At 40.1% G+C, this 20,431-nt stretch overlaps 1 long non-coding RNA gene across 1 annotated transcript in view; it reads right to left on the bottom strand.

The window, feature by feature from the left end:
* LOC116757185 overlaps window positions 1-19,763 on the bottom strand; it is a 39,562-nt gene extending 19,799 nt beyond the window's left edge. The window contains exon 1 of the long non-coding RNA XR_004350851.1: window positions 19,660-19,763. This is a non-coding gene — a long non-coding RNA (uncharacterized LOC116757185). The remainder of the gene's footprint in view (window positions 1-19,659) is intronic.
* Window positions 19,764-20,431: the final 668 nt, after the last annotated feature.

Raw genomic sequence — 20,431 nt, 5'->3', positions numbered from 1 at the left:
CAATGAGAAGCCCACGCACTGCAACGAAGAGTAGCCCCTGCTCTCCGCAACCAGAGAAAGCCCACATGCAGCAACGAATACCCAGTGCAGCCCAAAATAAATAAATAAAATAGAACAAAATACTAAAAAATAAAAAAACACAGCTGAATTTATTGCTTACTGTGGTAGGGGAGAGATAAGTTAGTCAGACAGTGGCCTCCCTGATCAGAGCAAACTGCTGATTTTATATAGGGTTTTGAGGAAGCACGGAGTTCAAGCACTGGAAGAGTTTCAGAGGTTTAAGTAGGTTGACATCATCTGTAGATGTGTAGTACTTGAGTGAGACTATTGTTGATTAATTGATATTCAGAGGCAAGTTTCCTGGAGGGCGTCCATTTCTGTGTCTGACTTTCAAGAGTGAGGGACCCACTGATTGGCAGGCTGGTAAAAGCCTCCTGAGGTTGTCTAACTCCTATAGTATTTATCCCTTTGGAGGTAAGGAGGTATTGTCAATTTGATGGTATTGGGGAGTCAGAATCTTGAAACAGCCTAACTAAGAGCCCCATAGAACAATTAACCTTGGTCCTGGGGTGGCACTGACAACCTTGGTCCTGAATTATGCATAGGAACAAAGATCCCAATTGCTGCACAGGAGAGATGATCAATCTTAATGGGTTGCAAATGAGTGTTGTCGCGACAGTCACATGCCAAGAATATTAATGTCCTCATCCAGAACAAGAGGAGAATTATAGAGTTAGATTGGTGATCAATTCTAGTCAAGATTATAGTTAAAACTGCCTGTTTAGTGTGATGATTTGTTAAAGTATTTCTATGATACTTTAGAAGTGTTTCTATAGTACGTTTAGAGTGTCTATTATATATACTAGCTTCTATTGTGACCCTCTACTTTCATTTGAAATCACAAAAAAACAGACAAAATATGAAACAATGGTTTTTAAGAGACTGGACATCAAGCAACAAAGCACTCTCATCCCTGAGAGAAAGGGAACAAGTGAGGTGAGCCCTATTGTTGCCTCAACTTACAGCCTTGAGGGAGTTCAGGCTATGATGCAAGGAGTGGAAATCAGGATGGGTTCCCTGGGTTAAGGAACGAGAATTGAGAGTCCAGGGAGACACAGGCTGCAAGCGTTCCAGGACAGAGTATGGGAGAGGAGAGAGCTGCACAGAGGAAGCATCTCAGAGATGTCCACAAGGTCCTCTCTGAGTGTTGAGCTGAGTACCGGTTAGCACATGCCTTTGAGGAATCTACCTAAGGCTGGAGAAAAAACCATCCAAAAGGGTTAGAAGTGACAGTGCCCAGGATGCACGTGCATGCACACGTACACGCACGCACGCGCACACACACACACACACACACACACAGTACCAGTTCTCACCAGCCAGAATTGGAAACCTTGTGACTTATGGGCACTGGGTAGTATACAACAGGGCCCCTTGCCTCAGTAGTAGCGAATAGTGAGCCCTGGAGTCAACACAGCTCTGCTCCTAACAAATCTTAACAGCATGGCCCCAAATGACCCATTTCCAAGTAACTGTGTTCCAAAACAGAGCTTAAGAATATTTAGGAAAAAAATGGTACCCGATTTCTGCAGGAACATAATGAGAAAATCAAAATTGACCCAGAACTAACACAAATATTAGAGTTGACAGACAAGGACATTAAAACAATTATTGTAACTATTCTGTATATTCAAAGAATATTATACCAGTAGATGGTAATATGGGAAAAAGAAAGTGGCAATAGTTTATAATTATTTAGTTAACTAGTAGGAAAATGATGAGTGATTTCCTTTAGCAATAGAGATTTACTGCATGTGGTAACAACAGATTTAAAGGTGAGCCTAACACAAGATCTGAAGATCCTTTGACTAATTTCTTGAAGACTGTAATTGTTCTGAAGCAAGGAGACTAAGCCATGGCTTCTACTGATTTAAGGGACAGGCAGTGCCATGTCTTTAACACCCCTGGAGCACGGCCTAACCTTTTCCTGTCAGTACAAAAAGAGATTTATGAAAATGAAGGAAGAATCAATCTGAACTCTAACTGACTTTGTTCCAGTTAGCCTGTCTGTAAAGTCTTTTACCCTTGGGGATTTTGAGACCATAGCTATTTCTTTGGTAATTTTTCTCATCAGCTTTATTGAGGTATAACTGACATTAAATTATAAGATATTTAAAGTATACATTGTAATAATTTGATATTCACTGTGAAAGATTCTTCTCATCTTGCTAATTAACACATCCATCACCTCACATCTTTTAAAAAAAAATTTGGTGACAGCATTTAGTTTCTACTCTGTTAGTAAATTTTAGTTATACAAGACAGTATTTTCAACCACAATCATCATGTTATACATTATCTTATAACTGAAAGTTTGTACCCTTTTCCCAACTGCTTCCTATTTCCTCTACCTCCCAACCCCTGGAAATCACTTTTCTAATCTCTGTTTCTATGAGTTTGACCTTTTTTGGGGGGATTCCACATGTAAGTATCCTTGGTAATTCCTTGAGTCATTTCTTTAGGCTAGTGTAGGTATTCTAAAGTCACATCAGCTAAAATCTGATAATATGAAAGGGCTGCAGTATATTTTCTCTGGAAGTAGATCCTGCCTGTTAAATCTGTAGGTGCCACAAAGAATAAAGGAATATTTCTCCAACAGGGATCCCAAAGTATCAGATACAGGTTGAGATTTATTGTAAATTCTCAGTTTTTAGAGTGGTTCCAGTAGACCAAATCAAATAAAGTTTATTTCTTCTCAAGCTTCTATGATTACTATACATTTTCAAATTCTTCATCATCTTTTATCATGTCAGTCATTTTTACATTAAGACAAAATTCTTCTCTCTCTCTCTCTCTCACTGTAAGTCATTTTGCTTTTTAGACAACTTCAAAACTCCTCTGAGGATCTGATGTTCCAGAGTAGCAGGATTAAGGGTAGAGAACACTAATATCCACAAGAATGCTATATTGTTCCACTTGGGAGTTTAGAGAAAGGACGAGGAACTGTTGTGGACTCAGGTCTCCCTCAGAGCGGCCACGATGAGACAGATTTTGGACTGTCCTTCAGCTTCTTAGCCAGTACTGAACCATTGTTATTTCAGTGCTCCTTTCACTTGCACTATTCTCCTGGCTTCTTTACCTACAGGCTTCCCATTCTTAACAGAAGACGTTTTGGTCTAGTTTTTAATCTCAGGGGTCAATTTTATCTAGAGAGCCATAGTTTGTTTACTCTCTAAGCCTCTCTAAAAACATCTGGCCACATATTATATATTTTCTAAAAATAGTTTCACATTTCAATTTTTCTTCTTAATAAGTTCCCTAGTTTATATTTGAGCCTGTTAACAAAAAGGGAGGACTAGTCCTCCTTTACTTCAGCTGTGGGGTCTACCCCAGAATACTTTTGAAAAAAGAGATTTTCTAAGAAATTTGACTACTTGATAATATTTGACATCTCTCCTCTCAAGAGTGTTTATTCTGCGCTTTTGTCTCTGGTGATCTCTCACTTCATTGAGCAAGGTGGCTCTGTGGTGGCACCACACTATAATATTTTCTCCACCTTGGATTTCCTTGGGCAATAGGGACTCTGTAAACCATTTGCTAATGTAATCCCTTTTCTAAATGGTCAGAAACGATGAACAATATATAGAAGACTAAAACAGACTGGAATATTTCCTGATTACCAACCCCAGCAGAGTGTTTTCCTTTTCTTATATAGTTCTAATAAGAGATCAGGATTGAGTCTCATTGGAAGGATTGGTTCAACGCCACCTTCAACCAATCACTGTGACTTGGAAGATGAATTATATACTGACTGGTTAGGTCTCTATGTGAGATGTGTCTATCTCTGCAACTGAGGGTGGTCCCCAAAGGAAATCTAAGTGATATTTCCAGAAGAAAGGGGAAATGGAGGTGGACCAGATCAAAACCACAGATGTCAAAAGTTTGTAAGTGGAGAAAATACACCAAGGTCACTAGTGAACTTCATTTACACTACAGCCAGAGAGCTTTGAGTAGCGGATAGGGTCCTCATACTGACACTCGTTTTCCTCCAGAGCACTAAGGGACAGCCACGAGCTGTCATGTTCTTCCTGAAGCTTTTAAAACTATTTCGTTAGTAACCTATTTATAGGGGCTTTCAGGTAACTAAAGACGTGGCAGCTACTTAGCTGTCTGCCTCCTAATATTCCCTTCACAAGCAATATGAAACAAGAAAGAAAAAGTAAATTCTACACAAAACCATACTCTATATAACTCGAAGGCAGATAATGTCAAATCTTCAAAATAATTAAGTAAAATGAGGAGGAAAAAAAAAATCACCAAATCCCCATGCGTGGCGCTCTCACACTTCTGCCCCACTTCCCTCAATAAAAGGCTCTGTGGCAGACAAAGGTAGACCAAAATAACTGCAGTAAAGACAGAAAAAGGAAACTAGGGAAGGAGTCTGAGGTTGATCTGGAACTGCCACCGCAAAGACTAAATGCACCCTAACTCTGGAAATACTAAAAAGTGTCCAGGCAGATCAGAACATGAACTACAGGAAAGAAACTTCAAAGTACATACATGATTTAAAAGGTACAGGCATGATTTAAGGGGGCAGTCATCAAAATGCATAGATTCTGGAGGAGTAAAAAAGGCAAAAGGGAGAAGCCCTCTTTTGAAATTTTTAAGGGGAAAGAGAAAAAAGGAAAATTTTAGGGCCAGTAAGAAAAAAGAGAAGCATAAAATACCATACCTGTGAACAAGAGGAAAGTTAAGTCCGTACAGAGCTACTGCAGAAAGTCAGGAAGTGAAATTCCCTACATTTCAACTGAGGAAAATTTCCAATAAGCATTCGTGAAGGAGGACACGAAAAGTGAACATTCCAAACAAATGTATTTCAGACAAACTTTTGAGGACACGATAAACCACTGGGAAACAAATTCAAAAACTGAGACCAGAAATGGACAAAAATCAGAAGTAAAAGGGGAGTTGTTTAAACTCAGGAAAGAAATGGAAGAAAAAGACAAAATTGTCTCAGAAATGAGGAATAAGTTACAAGATGCTCAAGGGAGAACAGATTCAGATGAAAATAACAGTCATTGAAGAAAGGCAGGAAAACAACCAAGAAAATGAAAATTGTATAAAGAAGTTCAGAGAAAATGTAAATGGAATGGAAAATAGGCAAAGAAGGAATAATAATCGTGTTATTGGAGGCCCTGAGGAAGAAAAAACAGTAGAATAGAAGAAATATTTTAACCTACAGCCCAAGCACACTTTCTAAAAATAGAAAAAATAAATGTATATCTGAATCTACATTATTAAGGATGCTGCGGGTACCCTGGGAAAACTGATCAACTTTGAGACATATTCTAATAAAACTATTAGATTTCAAAGACAAAATGTTATCAAAGTCTACAGGCAAAAAGATCAAATAACTTAAAAGGCAAAAGAAACTGGCAATAGACATTTAAAAACAAACACACCAAGCAAAGCAACAGTGCAGCAGTGTGGCAGGCAGAATTCTAAGGCCCTGAGATTTCCTACTCTGATATGCATGCCTACACCATCCCTGGGACTGTGACAATGGTGATTTTACTCATGATTCAATTATATGTTACAGTTGACTTTAAGAAAGTCCTGGTCTAATCACGTGAGTCTTTTAAAAACTGTTTTCCCCACCTGGTTACAGAAGGGGAAGTCAGAGATTTGAAGCTCAAGATTTCACGTGCCCTTGCTGGCTTGAAGATGGAGAAGGCCACGTGGCAAAGAATGCAGGTGTCCTCTAGGAGCTGAGAGCAGCCCCCGGCTGAAAATCAGCAAGGAAATGTTGACCTCACTCCTAAAACTGCAAAAAAACAACTGAATTCTGCCAACAACCAGGTTGAGCTTCAAAGCAAATTCTTCCCTAGACGTCCAGAGAGAAGCACAGCCTTGCTGATACCTTGCTTTCAGCCTGTGAAACCCTGAGTGAGACTCTACCCTCGCTGTGTCTGTATTCCTGATGCACAGAAACTATGAAATAATGAGTGTGTATTATTTTAAGGGTTTAAGGCAGCAGCAATAAAAAGTTAATACAAGCAGCGTTTTTTTAGAACTCTAAGAATGTGTTAAAAAAAAAAAAACTCAAAGAACGCGTGTGAACCAAGGATTTTATATCCAGCAACACTGTCCTTCAAATAGCAAGACTAAGAAAATTGGTTAGAAACATATAAAAACAGAGAATTCTGTACCCATCAGCCCTTCTTAAGAAATTTGCAAGAGCAGAGGTCAGCAAACTTTTTCTGTAAAGGGCCTGATGGTAGATATTATGGGCTTTGAGGGTCATATATGGTTTCTGTCACTCATTATTCTTTGGTTTGTGTGTGTGTTTTATACAACCCTTTAAAAATAAGGAGAAAAATTCTTAGCTCATAAACCATATAAAAATGGGCTATGGGCCATATTTGGCCTGTGGGCCTTATTTGAACAACCTCTGTATTAAAGATGAGCCTCATCCAACCAAGTGATAACTGGGAAAATTTCAGGCAAAGGACTGATGGTGTGAGCATTTAAAAATATATAAAGCAGGGCTTCCCTGGTGGCGCAGTGGTTGAGAATCCGCCTGCCGATGCAGGGGACACGGGTTCGTGCCCCGGCCTGGGAAGATCCCACATGCCGCGGAGCGGCTGAGCCCATGAGCCATGGCCGCTGAGCCTGCGCATCCGGAGCCTGTGCTCTGCAACGGGAGAGGCCACAACAGTGAGAGGCCTGTGTACCACAAAAAAAAAAAAAAAAAAAAAAAAAATATATATATATATATATATATATATATATAAAGCAATATATGAAGCAAAGGTCAGAATGACAATGGAAAACTGATGTATAAATGTTACATATTATGACAAAGCAGAAATGCAACTACAAAAATGGCAAGAAGGAAATACAAAAATCGAATAATACTATTGCTATGTAGGCCACAGGAGGGTATTAAAGGATAAACAAAAACTTGATAAACCAGATAGCCAAAGGTTAAATAAGGAAACTGGACTAACAGCTTTTTAAAAAGTACAAGCAAGGGAAGCAGTTCAAGACGATAATGTAAGAAGATTCTGGACCCACCTCCTCCTACGGACACACTGAATCTACAGCTATATATGGGACAATTTCCTCTGAAAACTAGCTGAGCATCTCCTTTACACGGGGAAAATGAGCAAAAGGCCACATCAAAGCGGTAGGAGAGGCTGAGATCCAATTTCATCACAAACCCCATCCCTGGCATGGCAATCCACAATCAGGAGGAAACTTATAAACCCAGAGCTGCTCCCTGAGGAGTGACGGGTTTGTACCCCCAAAAAGGCACCCCAACTTTTAAGATATGCACATGAGAGACAAGCCTCCAAAACATCTGGCTTTGAAATCCAACAGGGCTCATGTCCATGAGACCCAAAGGGCTGCAGCAATCTGAGAAATGGCCCTTGAAGGGCTTGCATGAACTCACTCACCACAGGGCCCAGCACAGAAGCAGCCATCTGAAAAGCACTTGGACTTTACAAGAGATTCGACTGCCGATCTTAAAGCATCCACCAGAGGGTGGGATGTGCTGCAGTACTCTCCAGGGACGGAGGACGGTGGGCACCATTTGCACACTCTCCCTCTGCATTGCTAAAGCCAGTGGGTGCCTTTTTTTCTCACCCCTTGGCAGGTGTCATCTCTACCCTCCAACCAGGGAGTGCCATCCTCACTAAAACTTTAATTTTGCTAAACCTAGAGGTACCACCTTTACTCCCCACCCTAGACCTTTGTTTTCTCTTCGCTCTCTCTCTCTCTACTGTGCTCCAGAGTGTCAGTGTCTCCCAGAGGGGAGGTTTTATACGCATCTGGTGCCTGGTTCTTGTGGGTGCCGCCCACAGGATGCCCCTTGATCACTTGGCTCTGGAGGCCTGGGGGCTTACATTCCTGGGTGCCAGAGGACTGTAACCATCAGAGACAGTTCTTGGCAGACTACTACCCCCAGGGCACTGCAAAGATAGGCTACTGAAACATACTCACAGTGTTTCTGAGAAAGACGCCTATTTGCTTGTCCAGGAGCTCTGACCTGAGTGGCAGGCTTTACTGGTCTGGCACATTTCTAGGAGGTGATCTTGGGTAAGAGAGGCTGGTGGGCACAATCTTTGTGCTCTCCCCCTGCTTCACTCCAGCTTTCTGGTATATTCCAGAAAGGAGCTTATACCACCCTTGTTTGGTGCCCCAATTTTTGCAGCTGCCACCAGGGAACACCTCTACATTTTCTGGCTCTGGTGGCTTACACTATGGGTCCCACAGAACTATAGCCAGGAGAAAGAATTCTTAAACAGCTACCACCCTTAGGGCACAGCAAGAGGCAAGGAGCTCAGGAGAGCCAGGAGCTCAATCTTCCTATGAAAGAGGCCTAAAAGTTTAGCATCACTGATGCAGCATAGGGGCAAGGCTTCTAATTAAAAACACACCAAGGGAGCTTCCCTGGTGGCGCAGTGGTTGAGAGTCCGCCTGCCGATGCAGGGGACACAGATTCGTGCCCCGGTCTGGGAAGATCCCATGTGCCGCGGAGCGGCTGGGCCCGTGAGCCATGGCCGCTGAGCCTGCGCGTCCGGAGCCTGTGCTCCGCAATGGGAGAGGCCACTACAGTGAGAGGCCCGCATACCGCAAAAAAAAAAAAAAAAAAAAAAAAAACACACCAAGGGCTGACTGTAAACCTTTCTAGAGACTGCAGAGGGCAGGCACTACCTTCATGCTCTCCCTCCAGAGCATGTACTGGCACTCCAGAATGCCAGTATTGCTTGGGCAGGAGCTCTTACACATGTCTAGTGCCCCAGTTTTTACCTCTGGTGCCCTGGTTTCTGTGGCTGCCACCCAGGAAACATCCCTTTATCACCTGGCTCTGGTAGCCACAGGGGCTCACATTCCTGGGTTCCACAGGACTGTAACAATAGAAGAGAGAATTCTTGGCAGACTGCCACCCCCAGGGCACTGCACAGACAGAAGACTGAAACACACCCTTGGTCTTCCTGTGAAAGAGGTATTTACTTGTCCTGGAGCTTTGGCCTAAGGGACAGGATTCAGGTATAACATGCAGTTAGAGGCATGTGGAGGTGCTCTCAAGAAATACGGGCAGGAGGACACCATCTACACTCTCTCCCTCTGCCTCACCCCCAGAAAAGGAACTTATACACTCCTCTGGAGCCTAGATTTTTGCAGCTGTTGCCCAGGGGGACACCTCCAGATCACCTGGCTCTAGGGGCCAGCAGGACTTATGCTTGCAGTTCCACAGGACTGTATATATTTGCATGCTTTAAAAGCTGCTGCCTGAAGGTCTGGCTTCTAGATCTGTCTGAATCAAGGTGCTGACTGAAATCCTCTCCTTTGGAACACTGACAGGTCTTGGCACACCCTCAACTACTGGGAACTATTAAAAATAAAATAGGCCATGTGGACAGTCACAAAGGATTGAGAGACAACAAAGAGCTGGGGCAGGGCTGAATGATAATGTTCATCTCCGACACAAGGTCACTCCTTCAGGACTGAGAGAGGCAGTTGTTTCGTCTACTATATAGAAACCAACAAAGAGTCATGTAAAATGAAGAAATTGAGGAATATGTTACAAATAAAGGAAGAAGGTAAAACCTATGAAACAGAGATAAGTAATTTAGCTGATAAAGAGTTCAATAATGGTCACAAAAATGCTCACCAAACTGGGGAGAAAAATGGATGAACCTAGTGAGAACTTTATTAAAGAGAGGAAGAATATAAGAAAGTACCAAATAGAAGTCACAGAACTGAAGAACACAGTGCCAGAACTGAAAAATATACTAAAGGGGTTCAACAGCAGAGGAGATGAAGCAGAAGAAAGGATCAGTCAACTCAAAGGCCAGGCAGTGGAACTCACCCAATCAGAGCAGCAAAAAGAAAAAGAATGAAAAAAAGTTAAGATAGCCTAAGTGACTTATGGGACATCAAGCCTATTAACATTCACATTAAAGGGGTCCCAGAAGGAGAAGAGAGAGAAAAAAGGGCAGGAAACTTATTTGCAGAAATAATGGCTTAAAACTTCCCTAACATGGGGAAGGATCTAGATATCCAGATCCAGAAAGCCTAGGGAGTTCCAAAAAAGATGAACCCAAAGAGATCCACACTGAAACACATTACAATTAAAATTTCAAAAGTGAAAGACAATGAAAAACTCTTTAAAACAGCAAGAGAAAAACAGTTTGTTACATACAAGGGAACCCTCCCATAAGACTCTGAACAGATTTTTCAGCAGAAACTTCACAGGCTAGAAGGTAGTGACACAATATATTTAAAGTGCTAAAAGAAAAAAAATGTTCCAACCAAGAATACTTAACCTGGAAAAATTATTATTCAGAATTGAAGGAGAGATGAAGTTTTTTCCAAGCAAGCAAAAACTAAAGGAATCCATTACCATGAAGCCAGCCTTAAAAGAAATGCTTACTGACAATAAATCTTTGAAAGTATTTGCCAGTCAAAAAAAAAAGAAATGTTAAAGGGATTTCTTTAAGCTGAAAAGGAAGGGCACCAATTAGTAACAGAAAAACATATGAAAGTATAAATATCACTGGTAAATGTAGTGGATCATTCAGTTATAAAACTAAAAAGAAAAAAGTAGTAAAAATAACTATAATTAGTTAAGGGATACATAAGATTAAAAGATGTAAAATGTGACATCAAAAACATAAAACTTTGGGGGTGCATAAAAAGGTAGAACTTCAAAATATGTTCAAACTTGTTCTCAATTTATTGACTGTTACAAGTTGTTATATATAAGCCTTATGGTAGCCACAAAGCAAAAACCTATGGTAGATACACAAAAGATTATGAGAAAGGAATCTAATTATACCACTAAAGGAAGTCACCAATCCACAAAGGAAGAGATCAAGAGAAGAAAGGAACAGAGAAGAAGTACAAAACAGCCAGAAAACAATTAACAAAATGGCAATAAATACATATCTATCAATAATTACTTTAAATGCAAATGAACTAAATTTTCCAATCAAAAGAAAAAGAGTGGCTAAATGGATTAAAAAACTAAGACCCATCTATGCTGCTCACAAGACACTCCATCTGTAAGAACACAGACTGAAAGTGAAGGGATAAAAAAAGTTATTCCATGCAACAGAAACAAAAAGAAAGCTGAGTTACCTATACTTATATCAGACAAAATATTATAGTCTTTAAAACGAAGACTGTAATAACAGACAAAGAAGGAGATAATGATAAAGGGGTCAGTCCAGCAAAAGGATATACCAGGTATAAATATTTACATTCTCAACATAACAGCCACCTAAATATATACAGCAAATATTAACAGACTAAAAAGAAGGAGAAATAGACAGCAATACAATAATAGTAGGGGACTACAATACTTCACCTACATCAATGTATAGGTCATCCAGACAGAAAAATAAATAAGGAAACATAGACCTTAAATGACACATTAGATCAAATAGATTTAACAGATATACACAAAACATTCCATCCAAAAGCAGAATACACCTTCTTCTCAAGGGCACTTGGAATACTCTCTAGGATAGATTATGTGTTAGGCCACAAAACAAGTCTTAATAAATTTAAGAAGACTGAAATCATATCAAGCATCTTTCCTAACAACAGTGGTACAAAAGTAGAAATTAATTACAAGAAGAAAACTGGAAAACTCACATATATGTGGAGAATAAACAACATGCTACGGAACAACCAGTGGGTCAAAGAAGGAATCACAAGAGAAATAAAAAATACCTAAGACAAATGAAAATGGGAATAAAACACACCAAAATTTATGGAATACAGCAAAAGCAGTTCTAAGAAGGAAGTTTATAGCAATAAACACCTACCTCAAGACATGAGAAAAATCACAAATAAACAACCTAACACTACACCTCGAGGAATTAGGAAAAGAAAAAAATGAAGCCCAAGTTAGTAGAAGGAAAGAAATAAAGAACAGAGCAGAAATGAATGAACTAGAGACTAAAAAGACAGCAATGAAACTAAGAGATGGTTCTTTGAAAAGATAAACAAAACTGACAAATTTTAAGCTAGACCCACTAAGAAAAAAAGAGAGATACCACAGAAATACAAAAGATCATTAACAGACTACGATGAAGAATTACACACCAACAAATTTGACAACCTAGAATAAATTCTTAGAAATATACAACCCTTGATACTGAATCATGAAAAATAGAAAATCTGAATATACTGAAGAGTAATAAGGAGATTGAATCAGTAATCAAAACCCTCCCAGCAAAATAAAGTCCAGGACCAGATGGCCTCACTGGTGAATTCTACCAAACATTTAAAGAATAATTAATACCAATCCTTGTCAAACTCTCCCAAAAATTACAAGAGGAAGGCACACTTCCAATACTCATTTTATGAGTCAAGCATTACCCTGATACCAAACTAGACAAGGATACCATAAGAAAACTACAAGCCAATACCCCTGATGAATAGAGATGCAAAAATCCTTACCAAAATATTAGCAGTGATCAGAAGAAAATTCATAGCACTAAACATTTTTATCAATAAAAATGAAAAACTGAAAACCAATAAATCAAGTTTCAAGCTCATAGAAACTAGTGAAAGAACAAGTAAACCAAAAGAAAATACAAAGAAGGGAATAAAGATAAAAGCAGAAATTGATGATAGAAAATTTTAAAAATAGATCTAGTAAATAAATTAAAATCCTATTTAAAAAAATTAACAAAATAGACAAAACCACTAGTTAATCTGATCATTAAAAAGGGAAAAGGCATAAATACTGAAAAATGACAAGGTGGAAATAACCATTGAAACAGAAGAAATTTTAAGTCATGAGAGACTACTTTGCACATCTTGCTGCAAATAAATTTGAAAACTTAGATGAAAGGGATAATTTCCTAGGGAAATACAGATGATCAAAATTGATGCCCTTTATTATAGAAAGCTTAAACAGACTAATTTCTGTAGAAGAAATAGAGAAAGTTATTAAGAAATTACCTAACATAAACGTGGAATTCTACCAAACCTTCAAAGTCTGGTACCCAAATGCTTCATTATTCCAGAGCATTAAAATGAAGGAAAACTTCCTAATACCTTTTTTAAGGCAAGTATAACATTGATACCTAAACCTGATAAAGATGATAAAAAAAAAACTACAGAGCAATATCACTCATGAATATTCATGCAAAAATACTAAACAATCCGCAAACAGAATTCAACACCATACCAAGAAAACAATATACTATAATCAAGGGGGATGTATTCTAGGAATGCAAGGTTGGTTCAATATTAGGATATCTGTTAATATCATATACCATATTAAAAACCAAAAGGGAAAAATGTTAAAAATCTATGGGAAAAATCAATTATTTTCATAGATGCTGAAAAAGCCTACAATAAAAATCAACATCCATTGAAGATAAAAATACTCAAGAAAATAGGAATTGAGAGTTTTTAACAAGAGCAAATATATATAAAAATACAGATTTCACTTTATCTATAATATATATGTTTATAAAATATATTATATAAAATTATATATACATATATATGTGTGTGTATATATACACATAGGTGATCCTTAAACGATATGGGTTTGAACTGCACAGGTCCAGTTGCATGCAAATATTTTCAATAAATATAGCACCTGTATTTTCATTTTACAAAACCTTAAATTAACTAAGTGTGGGGAAAAGTTTGTGTTCAATTAGAGATCACAATATGTGGAATCAAAAAAACTAGGATTTGAGTCCTGATTCTATACAAACGGTTTTACCTTCCTGCCCTTGAGTGAGGCATCTATCAATTCCTTTGTCTTTGAGGCAGAGATAGCAGCACATGGATTTTCTAACGCAGTGGGGTGGGGTTAGGGGGAGCAGTCAACTGCACAAACAAATTACATATATATATATACACACACACACACAAACTCCCCAGGCCAACCTTAACATGGAACCACTCAGAGAAAGGAATTCTGGAAAATGTAGTTCCAGCGTAATTAGATTGACACAGTTCAAATCGCACATTCTGACCAGCAATGAGTATAGGTGGCCTGTAGGGGAGCTGGTCACATTCTATTTCTTGATTTGGGTGGTGATTTCATGGTTGTGTTCACTTTGAAATAATTCACTGGCCCCTACACTTATGATCTGAGCCCTTTTCCCTAAGTATATTATACTTTCACTAAATAAGCCATTTTTAAAATGAAAATAAATGTGTTATCAAGTTATAAATATTAAAATAATTTGGTACTAGCTCAGAAATAGACAAACAGTTCAGTGGAATAAAAGAGAAGACATACAGATGGCCAAAAAGCACATGAAAAGATGCTTAACATCACTAATTATTAGAGAAATGAAAATCAAAACCACAATGAGGTATCAGCTCACATTGGTCAGAATGGCCATCATCAAAACGTCTACAAACAACAAATGCTGGAGAGGGTGTGGAGAAAGGGAACCTTCCTACACTGTGAGTGGGAAGGTAAATTGGTACAACCACTATGGAGAACAGTATGGAGGTTCTTTAAAAAACTAAAAACAGAACTACCATATGATCCAGCAATCCCACTCCTGGGCAGATATCCAGAGAAAACCATAATTTGAAAAAATACGTATACCCCAATGTTCATTGCAGTACTATTTACAAGACATGGAAGCAACCTAAATGTCCATCGACAGAGGAATGGATAAAGATGTGGTACATATATACAACAATGGAATATTACTCAGGCATAAAAAAGAATGAAATAATGCCATTTGCAGCAACATGGACAGACCTGGAGATTATTATACTAAGTGAAGTAAGTCAGACAGAGAAAGACAAATATTATATGATGTCACTTATATGTGGAATCTAAAAAGATGATACAAATGAACTTATTTACAAAACAGAAACAGACTTAACAGACTTTGAAAACCAACTTATGATTTCCAAAGGGAACATGTGGAGGGGAGAGATAATTTAGAAAGTTGGGATTAACATATACACACTACTATATATAAAATAATCAACAAGGACCTACTGTATAGCACAGGGAACTCTACTCAGTATTCTGTAATAACCTATATGGGAAAAGAATCTAAAAAACAATGGATATATGTATAACTGAACCACTTTGCTGCACACCTGAAACTAACACAGCATTGTACATCACCTATACCCCAATATAAAATAAAAATTAAGTTCAAAAAACAGAAAAGAAATGTGTTGTAAAGTTATAATCATTAAAATAATTTGGTACTGGCTCAGAAACAAACAGTTCAATGGAACAAAACAGAAAGTCCAGAAATAGTCACCATTTGAATTTGCTATGTAATTAAGATGGTGTGAATAAAGAGTTAACAAAACCCTTTCTCCTTTTCCAAAAGGAAAAGACCTTGGATTCACCTTCTCCCAGCATTATTTGCCTGGAAACCTAATACGGTCGGGTGTCAGCTGTGTTACCAGGCAGCACTGCTTATAGTAAAAATGACCCCCTAATGAGTAAATTGCACCTAGACTGGGAGGCTTATAACGCCTGGTGGGAAGCAGGGACCTGGGGCTTCACTATGAGGTTCACTCTGTGAGCGAGTGCATACTTCCATGCAGGGCCCTGGAAGTGATGTTCATGAGCTTTTACAAACAATACTGGTTCCTACGGTGGTCTTGGTTCTTGTGTGGCTTTGTTCCGTTATACCTGTGCTGCTCCTTGGAGGCCAAAAGTCTAGTTCCTGGACTCTGTAAGGACCCCTGGTGATGACACATCTGATGCTGTTCTGCTGACATGCTGTATTTCCTGTCCTGTATCCTTCTATAGATCTAAATGAGGCTGATGCCAGGTGTGGCCTATTGGTCTTGTGACTGAGTGTCCCACTGGACTGAGTCACTGTGCTAGTCAAGCAGAGCGGACATTGCAGGTGGCATTTCAAAACAGTGGTAAAAAATTATTCAGTAAAGTCAGTCGAGACATAGACTGGTTAGTCAGCCTTTTAGTAAAACAAGGGTGGGTTTCCACCTCATCCAACTCAGTACCAGCCTTTATATTCAGATGGATTTTACACTTAAAGGGGAAGAATACCACATCTGGGTATATACTGAAAAGAATTGAAAGCAGGACCTTGAACAGAAATTTGTGCACCAATGTTCATTGCATTATTCACAATAGCAAAAGGTAGAAACAACCCAGATGCCTATCAATGGATGAATGGATAAATAAAATTTGGTATATAATAGAATGGAATATTATTCAGCCTTCAAAAGGAAGGAAATTCTGACACATACTATAACGTGAATGAACCTTGAAGACATTATGCTAAGTAAAATAAGCCAGTCACAAAGGACAAAACGGTATGATTCCACTTATATGAGTAGTCAAATTCAAGTTCATAGAGAGAAAGTAGAATGACAGTTGCCAAGGGCTGGGGGAGAGAAAATAGAGAGCTCTCATTTAACGGGTACAGTGTTTCAGCTGAGAAAGATGTAAAAGTTCTGGAGATGATGGTGGTGATGGTTGCACAAAAATGTCCATGTACTTAATGCCACAGAACTATACGCTTAAAAATGGCTAAAATGGTAAATTTCATGTTATGTACATTTAACCACATTTTTAAAAGGTGGGGACAAAACCATAAAAGTACTAGATTATATGAGTGGAAAGTTTTGTCATCTTGTGGAGAGAAAGACATTTCTAAGAATGACACCCCAAACAGAAGACCTATAGGGAAAAAAAAAAGACTAGAGAGCTTCCCTGGTGGCACAGTGGTTAACAATCTGCCTGCCAATGCAGGGGACACGGGTTTGAACCCTGGTCCGGGAAGATCCCACATGCCACAGAGCAGCTAAGCCCGTGCGCCACAACTACTGAGCCTGCGCTCTAGAGTCCGCGAGCCACAACTACTGAAACCTGTGCACCTAGAGCCCGTGCTCTGCAACAAGAGAAGCCACCGCAATGAGAAGCCCACGCACCGCAACGAAGAGTAGCCCCCGCTCGCCGCAACTAGAGAAAGCCCACGCACAGCAACAAAGACCCAACGCAACCAAAAATAAAATAAATTTTAAAAAAACCAACTTGAAAAAAGAGTCCTTTATTTTATAAACAAAATTAACAAGCCACTGAGTTTTCTCCTCCTCGTCTACCTGTGTCTTGCACCTGTGGCCCACCTGGTATGGCGATGAGGCCCCCACCTCCAGGCAGTCAGTTGGCACCCACACGGGTCCTGGCTTACAGATGGGATAGACCACTTTAGTCTGAACCTCACAGAAGATACACAGGCCTCCTCACTGTCAGATGAGCAACTATGGCAAATGCGACAGGTTTCTTTCCCCCAAATCCTCCTGAAATGAAAAGGCGTGTGATAAGCAAGACTTTGGGGGGTTTGCAAAGCCTCCAGTAGCACTGGGGTTGCTCCTCATCCACAGCCACGTGCTCTGCCCTCTTTCCAGACCCAGAAGAGGTCCTCCTGCTGCCAAGTTACTCGAGTCAAATTGGTGAATGGTTGGTGATTTCAGAACTGTCTCCAACAAACCACCTATCATACCCGTTAAACTCAAAACACAGCCTTAGTTCTCAGCAGCTGATGGACCAGGGAAGAAATCTATTCGAATCCGATGCTCATTAAAAGTGATGTGTTTCACATACTTCTCTGAAGTGCAAGAGAAATGATGCTTTTCAAGTGACAGATTTCCTACTTCCTGCAGGAGAGCCACCAGTTCAGGGACCTGCTTCTCATGCTCTTCCAAAGCCCTTTCAACATCACTGAATCGTTACCCACAGTAGCACCACCAACTATGTCATATCCCAACCACTCTCCAGTGACTCCCTGTACCGGCAAATGTGAGCTGTCTTCTCTTTCTTCTCCACCGTGAGCATCTGGGAACCCCTATTCCTGACATGCTAGTTCTGTTTGGCAGTTGAGGGCATCCTGAACTCAGGGCACAATGAACTGATCAATCTAAGTTTGCTTGTTCAGTACCTGTAATTCATACACAGCCTCTACCACTGGGAGACTATTTAAAATGCCTAAGAACTTTACAATTCAGATAATGGCATTAATTAAGAATGTCTTAATATGGTCCCTCAAATCTGTACAGTCCAATATGGCAGCCAAAGCTATTTCAATTTTAATTTAAATTACATTTAAATAAATTAAAATTAAGTATAATTTAAAATTCAGCTCCTTAGTCGCACTAGCCCCATTTCAACAGCTCAATAGTGTCTAGTGCCCACCAAACTGGACCGCACAGATGTGGAACATTTACATCACAGGAAGTTCTATTGGACAGCACTACCTTAAACCATGGATCTCTGCCCAAACTCTTTCCAACATTCATTAAATGTCTATGCTTCTATAATTCCCAGGTGTAGTGAGATGACATGCCTGTTCCTAGCCTTCAACTTCCATTTTAACCTTCTTTCCATTTCTAGGTTGGGTGCTGGGGGAGCACAAAGCACTACCCTGTTCTTAGTACCCTGACCTCACCGCTCCCAGGAATTCTGGGGAACACTGAAGAGCTGTACCATACAAAGGGGACATAAGCATGTGTATGATACCTTCCTTAGCCTATTGCCAACAACAGCGAGTTCTGGGAGGCTCCCCTGTTGCTGTGAGCCCAGGGATCCCTGGCACGACAATGAAGCATGCCTACAACTTCTCTTACCTCCGCAAAGTGCTTGGAAATTAACAAGCACATCACAGGGTATCCCAAGTATCAGTGATTTTCTATTTTCAAGCCACAGAGACCTTATAAGTATTAGCTCATAGAATGACTAGTAAAAGGCAGTTATTTGGGACCAACAACTCTTGGCATGGCTCCCCTTGTGACAGCTTTTCACCACCCCGCACCCCATCTAGAAGACAGCCAGGAGTTGCTTTATGGCCTGGAGCCAAGTAGAGATTGAGGTAATGCTGGGTCAGTCTGGACCCCCAGTCCGTTCCTGGCAGCCTCTCAGCACTTCTGCACCTTTTCCAGTTACCAAGGGAGTGTACCTTTGTGTAGGTAGACTCTGCCACCAGTCAGTCATAAAGGATTCCCACCAAAGAAAACCCCATGACCTCAAATGGAAGGTCTCTTCTGGACAGGTGAGGCTTATAGGTTTCTGATTCCTACTGCCTTTAATGGATTATTAACATCTCTTCTTACACCTACAAGGCCAATTCTGCCTCACCTGCTCCAAGGTATTCTGCTAGCTGATGGGAGTTGCCCTGTGTGGTTTTCTCTGATTCCCTATAGTATAGTCCCCGCTTTCCCTCCTTCCTTCAGAATTAACAATTAGAAGAATCTCGGGAGTTTCTTTTGCTTCCTGAGATGCCTGAAGTTGGCCCACAGAAGCCAGTAGGTCTCCCCATCTCCACTGCCTTTAAAAACATATATAAGTTCTTGACTCTTCCTAGAGAAGACCTCTGGCTTGTGATGAGACTAGAATCATTTGTATAAGGCAAAGCCAAAGCTTGCTATAAAGCCCTTTAGCAGGCAAGTACCTGGTCCATGTACCCTCTCCATATTTTTAATTCTTACATCTCCAGGAGGGCCTAGTAAATCCTCCAAAATCCACCTCTGTCTCTTAGTCTCTGAGAAGTCTAGCCGTGTTTCTATAGACGCCTCTCCCTCCCCGAGCACCCACTTTCTGCTTCCAGAGCCCACCAGCTTTCCACCCAGGCTATTTCAGTGGTCCTACCATTTGTTCCCTACCTCCTGTCAGTCCAGATGGAGGTGGGGTTAGTCGGCCTTCTACTGGGATCTTCCTAAGAACTCCATCTGATGTTCCAGAATCTTCCTGACTTTCATAAACACAGTCCAACTTTCTTCTGAAGCTTCATGTTGGCCATAAAAGGAAAAAATTATAATAAATTTGATTATGCCAAAAACTTAAAACTTCAATTTAAAAAAGACACCATAAAGTGAAAAAAACCAAGTGAAAGACAAAGATTTAATTCCAGATTAAAGAGTACCTACAATTAAATAATAAATCTAGAACCCAATTTTTTATTATTATTGTTTTGTTTTTGCGGTACGCGGGCCTCTCACTGTTGTGGCTTCTCCGGTTGCGGAGCACAGGCTCCGGACGCGCAGGCTCAGCGGCCATGGCTCACGGGCCCAGCCGCTCCGCAGCATGTGGGATCTTCCCGGACCGGGGCACGACCTGTGTCCCCTGCATTGGCAGGCGGACTCTCAACCACTGTGCCACCAGGAAAGCCCCGAACCCAATATTTTAAATGGGCAAAGGATATGACAATTCAGAGAAGAAAAAAATCAGAGAAGAAAATACAGCAATTCAGAGAAGAAAAAAAAATCCAAAAGGTTTATAAATATAAGACGATAGATTTCAACCTTGGTAGTAAGCAAATGCAAAAACCATTTTTGTCCTATCAATTGGGAAAAAAATATCGGGTGTGAAGTGGGCATGGGGAGACAGCTAACCTCGCACAATCAACACAGCCACCTGGGAGTGCAGCTTGGTAGC

This window comes from Phocoena sinus, chromosome 7, assembly GCF_008692025.1.
Source record: "Phocoena sinus isolate mPhoSin1 chromosome 7, mPhoSin1.pri, whole genome shotgun sequence".
In the NCBI taxonomy this organism is placed as follows: domain Eukaryota; kingdom Metazoa; phylum Chordata; class Mammalia; order Artiodactyla; family Phocoenidae; genus Phocoena; species Phocoena sinus.
Note: the sequence above shows the minus strand (reverse complement) of the source record. Positions and strands in the feature narration are given on the sequence as shown.